Raw genomic sequence first — 6778 nt, 5'->3', positions numbered from 1 at the left:
TATTCACCTAAAACCCGTTATCCAAGGTATTCAAACCTAGGAGCTTTGATACCACTTGTATCGACCCTGAATTTTTCAACCTAGTGTGTCCTATGATGAACCAAAAGATGACCCGATAACGGATCCGAAATGCGGAAGCAAAAGAAGAAAAATGGCCTCAAGAGATGTACGTCATCCCTAAGGCACCAAGATGAATCCCCATGAAGCCATGGAACTCAAATAAGCCAAGCAAATGAAGCAAGAATGCTTAGCCCGAAAAGAAATGAACCAAGGGCAAAGTGGTCATTTCACACTAAAATGGGTGCCATCGCACACACCATTAGAAAGACAACGAAAAATGAATGTAGTTAGACTCAAGAATCACCTAATTCGGAGTCTGGATGAAAAATTTATGAATTTAAAACAAAGTGGCCTTCTCCGTTTAAGGATTACCACGAACCTATCTCACTAAAACTGAAATAACTCACATTATAGGTGGAGTTTTGATGAGTGGTTGGTACCACTGGAAAGCTAACTTCAAGCTCTTTAATTTAGACTCAAGAAATATTTTCTTAAAAACCCCTGAAATAAAATATCTTTAAAAGATATTTATGAAAAACACCTCAAGAAAAGAAAAAGATTCTGAAAAATTATGCATCCATGCCCCTATGGACACTAGGAACTACTAGAATACTTTACTACAAAAGTAAAGATACGTATTTCGTGGAAACCACTTAGAATGATGATACGTGATGTCAAAAACCAACTCCGAGCACGAAAAGTGAGGTTGTGCCAAAAAGTGACAAACGGGGAAAAGACAAAATAGGGAAAAGGACAAAAAGTGAATAGTGTTAGAAAATGAAAAATGTGGAAATGACTTGGTCCTCAAGGGAAGTTATCAATCCAAAGGAAAGAGTCTTAGAAACCATTTCCGAGCACTTGAGACGACACTAAGTGATGAAAAACCAAACATAGAAGAGAAATGACAACAGAAAAAAATTATCTGCAAAATTTGAGGAAAAGGAAAGGAAGAAAATTAGGGTTAGAAGAAAAGAGAAGAGTGGAGACACCAAGAACACATCTCAAGATCTACACACACTCTCTCTCTAGAATTCAACAAAGAAGAAGAGGAAGAAGATGGAGCCATGTTTAGGGATTGCCTTTGAGGGTTCCACGATCACACCCACCTCCTCCATGATTGGCTAGACTTCTCCTTAGGGCTTAGATAAGCACCAAGTTTGTAAATCTAAACCATTCTTTTTAACTTTTTGGGGAATTTATATTGTGCTTAGTGTTTTAGCATTGTGAATTTAATGAATCTTGGGTTCTCTTTTGATTTCTATGGTTAAATACTTCAATCTAATTCTCTATGTAATTACATGTTGTCGTATGTGTGATTATTGGTGAAGTGATATAAATTGTTACAACTTAAAATACCACTTGCAATAGCACAATTCAATGTAGAATAAAGATATAGTAAGGGTTGTCGAAGCATAAGGATTGCTAGTTTATGGCAACCAAAATTATAAAATTACTTTTTAGTTTGATAAAAGAGATGATAGTTTGATTGGTTTATCACTTAAACTATGAAAAAAAATTGCATAAAAATAGTAAATAAAATGAATTTAAATGGATTGAACTTATAAAGATAAAGGCAGTGGAATTGACTTCACCAAAACCTCATAAATATGCTAACTTGCACTCAACTTGGGGATAAACAACTATGTATATAAAATGATGTGTAGAAGTATAAAACAAGCACAACCTCTTCCAGAAAATCATACATTTCAAGACTAAGCATAACCCATCTTTGGCTGGAATGGTTCATCCACCTAAACTAGGTTATGGTATGAACCATCTTCCCTAGGCATGGCCTATTAAGGTCTTTCAATTATATGTTCAAGCACATGAAATTCGATTATCTATCATAAATTATCTTCAGTTGCTATGGACCATCTACCTAACTAAATTAATCTAAAGGTGTAGTATAGTCCATCTTCCTTAAGTATAATCTATACAAATTATCAATTAACATGCCAATATAACCATTTCATAAATTCATTCCCATTATCACTATAGGAAATCAAGTGCATAATTGTACCAATATTATTTCTAAGACAAGATAAGCATAACAACATAATTATATATTCAAATGAAAATCACATACATTACTTCAATGTATAAACACAACAATTCAATGTAAACAACTTCTAATTTATGAAATCAAATATATACAAGATGAATTCCCAAATTGAATAACAATTACAACATATTTACTTGGTATAGGTTACATCAACTCCCTAGGAAGGGAGTTAGTTCCTCGTGGACATGGTAGCAACTTCAAGGATTAAAGAAGAAGAAGATTCCCCTTGTAGCCCCATTGTTACAAAACGCAGCATAAAACCCCAAGGAAAATCTCTCTCTCTCTCTCCCTATATCTTTTTAGAATCCAAAACTCATTAATTAAATTCAGACCTTTGCCCCCTCTTAATCCCCAAATGAGTTTCCAAACAAACCAACTCATCAAAATTCAAATTCCCACTTAAAAGGGAACAAACTTTGACTTATTCAAAATGGGGGCCCCTAGGCTGGCGTTCGGATGCGAAGCATGGCGACTGAACGCGAGGTGTGGCTGAATGGCGTCCAGACGCGAGATCCTGCATCCGGACGCGAAGCATGATGCTTGGCTTCTTCCTTCTTTTCTACAGTGCTGAATATTTCTAATGAAGGTTAAGGCCATCTCTTCTTGAAAATCACTTGGTATTTGAGACGGCCCAAGTTTTGTGAACTCGGTGCGTCAGTGATGACCAAAAGATGACCCGATAATGGATCTGAAATGTGGAAGCGAAAGGTGAAACAACGGTCTCTAGAGATACAATGCATCTCTAAGACACCAATGTGACCCTCAATGAGGTCATGGAACCCAAAGGAAACAAATGCAAAAGTGTCGTTTCAAAAACGGACAAAAAGAACCTAGGGGCAAAATGGTCATTTTGCAAAAAGTGGATTCAGGTGCTATCGAGCACACCACTGGAAAGACAATGACAAATTAGTCAAGTTTTAAAAAAAGTTTACTCAATTTGGAGTCCGGACGGGGAAGAAAGGTTAAAAACAAAAATGATGTCGTGGCGGCTCGACGAGGACAACCCACCACTGCTGCAACTGAGAGTAAAAACGGGCATCTAAACGGACTTTTTTGGAAAAACTCAAAGAATAAACCCCCCCTAAAATCAATTTTTCTACCCCATTAGTGGACGGAAACAAAAAGAATGCATTGTAAAATGCCCAGAATGCCCCAAGAAAATCAAGTCAAGAAGAAATCAACTAATCCGAGCTAGTGCCCTAGTTTTGGAAATAGGGCTTCGGGAGGTTTTTAAATTGGCTATATTGAAAATACAATCTTAAAATGCACCCACAAGACCTCCGGAAGTTTCGGATCGGTCGTGACGATTTTAAAAAAAAAAAGTCGATGAATAGTACCAACTACATTTGTACTAAAAATTTGCAAAACTTGGCAGCAAGGATTTTTCAGAAAAATACTGATTTTTGAGGGCCAAGATGATGTTTTCTGGAAAAACACAAAGAAGAAACCCCTCTTAAAATTGAGTTTTCTATGTGACTAGTGAGGAAAAATAAAAAATACACATTGTGAAATACCCGAAATGCCCCTGGAACAGAATAGGGTAAAACTCCCTAAGGATGCTACTTAGAGTTTTTGTTTCATCAAGGAAGGTATTGTTTGACAAAGTGAGCATGCAAGTGTATGTAATATGATAAAATAGATGTGCTACAATGGCCTATGGCCTCATTATAGTACATTTACAACATTTGACATGTCAAACCTCCAAGTTAGAAAAATTACATTTCATAGACAAATCATGAACATGCTAACACTTGCATGTGAACAAGAATGCTTCTAAAGAAGCTCAACTCAGTAAATCACCCAAGCAATTGCAATCTCTAATCTTGTATCCTATACCTGAAATATGCCCCGGTATCGTAGGGGTGAGTAACATAAAGCTACTCGTAGGAAATGAGCATGCATCGACCTACGTTTTACAAGTGTACATGATTTAATCATTGTAGTTCATTCCACCAAACGTCTATGTCAAAGGTGAGACTCAGGGAACATCCTAGCTACCTAAGATCATTTCTAGTATAAAACACATCTTTTATGCAATTTAAACAACACAAGAGCATGCTACACATAGCAACAAGATATAACATACTTACACAAAGTAACTAGTTAGAAACGTGCTTACACAAAGCAACCAGATAGAAACATGCTTACACAAAGCAACTAGATATAGATTCTCAAAGTTATCAACTTGAAATCTAAATGCTAAATCAACTAAATATAGTAATTTAGTATGAATGTACTTCACAACATCAAATCGCTAATAGCGAAAACCACAATCACAATATAAACATAATTGATAACTTGGAATTGAATGCGAAAACAAATAGTGGAAGACTTGGACATCACGTCTCGGACTAAACCAAGAACAAATTGGTTATTCCGGGCATTAACCCGCTGGGAAGACCACCCTAGTGCGCACTATCTCAATTAGGGAGAACTCATACCTCCCGCACTAAAGCTGAACTTTAGCCATATCACAGTAACAATGTCCCAATACTCCAAAATAATCAAATAAGTTCACAATTTATACGTAATTTATATAATGCACTAAGTCACCTTCTATGCATAAGTAGATTGTATCCACACAACATATGCTTTAAATCCACAACTACTATAGGATGACAATGTCGAATCTTCAAAGTACGATTCGTTACACGCTATAACAATATAATCCAATATTGAAAACATAAACTCATAAATTCATTATAAGTCAAAAGTCATGCTTTAAACAAACTATCAATGTCAAATACTCAAAATGACATGTCAAAAGTGTTCTTCTGCCCGTTCCAGACCCCATTCGTACCCTATATTGAACACTCATTCCTATTTATTGATAGAAAGATCGTCGTCAAATACCGGACTTTTCCAAGCGCCTCTGACTCTTTCTTTAAGCCTTATTTCCGCACATGAAGCTAGTCATCAGTCTCTTCCTAACCATCATCTATTCCTCCTTTCAACCAAATGGCCTATAGACTAATTAGAGTTAATCAATAATACCATAGAAACAGAATTTAATCTATTAACTAATTAAATTCCCTTGGTTTCAAATTTCAATCAAATGGCCTCCAATTAATACATGATAAACAATATAGTATGGTCATCACATACACCACATCAAAACTCGATTAGGCCATAAGAACAATAAAGTGAAATTTAATTAAATCATGATAATCAAATCCCTAACTTCTAAAACAACATCAAATGGTTCCAAATTAACATATGCTAGAACATAAGTCATAGTTATCACAAATATCAAGTTAAACACTTAATTAGGCCAATAAAGCCCTTAATTAGATTTTAATTAATCATTTTAATTAAAATTTCTAGATTTTCATACTTGTCCAAATGCTCTCAAATTAAAGTATGTTAAACAATATGCCAAAACCTAATTTAGAAGCATACAACAACTTAATTTCATGCAAGGTACGGCCATGTACTTTAATCTTTCACAAAAGATAAATATTAATTAAAAAGAGCAATTCTTATTTAATTAATCCCAATTTAATATATGTTAACAAACATATTAAAACTAGATTTTCTAGCATGCCACAATTCAAATCAAAGTTATATATCATCATGAATTTTAAATCTTATACAAAGAAATAAAAATTAATAACTTTCAAGATTTGATACAAGGCATATATATAAGTTGTATAATCATGCTAAACACTCAATACAACACACACAAAAGCCTAAAACATTCCCTACCTCAATTTGAGATGAAAATCTCAAAAGCCATCAAAATAGAATGGCTCTGAATCCGACGAAACTACTAGGTTTTGTCGGGGACAACGCTGTGAACATAACCCCCATGAAAGCCCCATCAAAATCATAACTTGACCTCAAAACCAAACTCAAGAAATGGTCAAAACTGAATTCTAATAAGGGGAAAGGTAGAGCACGGCGAGGGGAACAACAAACGTTAAGGCCGAAGACTTTCCATCAAGGAAAAGTGAACCAAAAGAGAGAGAAGATGGAAGCACCCCTTAGGCTGCCATGGGAGCTCCAGGTCGTGCATGAAGAGGGGAAAAGATGAAAAATGAAATATCTCACCCCCCTTTTATAGAAATCTCAAAAAGTGCCTCGAAAGGGCCCCGCCGGGTCTGAAAAAGTAAAATTTGAGCAGACGCACTCAAATGGCAAAACTTTGTGAACAAAAAAGATTCAAAATGATAAAATATGAATAACGGAAGAAACGACGTTGAAAATTGAGTCCCGAGCAGAAAGTTATGCCCAAAACAAGTTTGGCGTTAACTAGGGCCAGAAACCCTGAAACTGGAAAACAATGACCAGAAGGAATTTCTAAGAGTACAGGACTCGACGAAAAGTGAAAATGAATCCCGTACGAGGATCTAGGCTCAAAACAAGGCATTTAGCAATAACTTTCATTAATTGCATAATTGCCCCTCCAAAAAGTGAAAACTGCACTAATAGCCCAGAATGAAAATATCTTCCAAAAATATCTTCAAAAGATATTTATAAAAAACACCCCAAGAAAAGAAAATAATTTCAAAGAACTTTGCATCCATGCCCCTATGGACACCGGGAGCAACCAGAGTACTTTCTTGTAAAAGTAAAGATACATATTTCGTGGAAACCACTCAAGATGGAGATACATGAAGGCAAAAACCAACTCCGAACATAAGAAGTGTGGTTACG

This window comes from Cornus florida, unplaced genomic scaffold, assembly GCF_030987335.1.
Source record: "Cornus florida cultivar Cherokee Brave unplaced genomic scaffold, ASM3098733v1 CherokeeBrave_3.0.0_Hap2_Chr10, whole genome shotgun sequence".
In the NCBI taxonomy this organism is placed as follows: Eukaryota; Viridiplantae; Streptophyta; class Magnoliopsida; order Cornales; family Cornaceae; genus Cornus; species Cornus florida.
Note: the sequence above shows the minus strand (reverse complement) of the source record.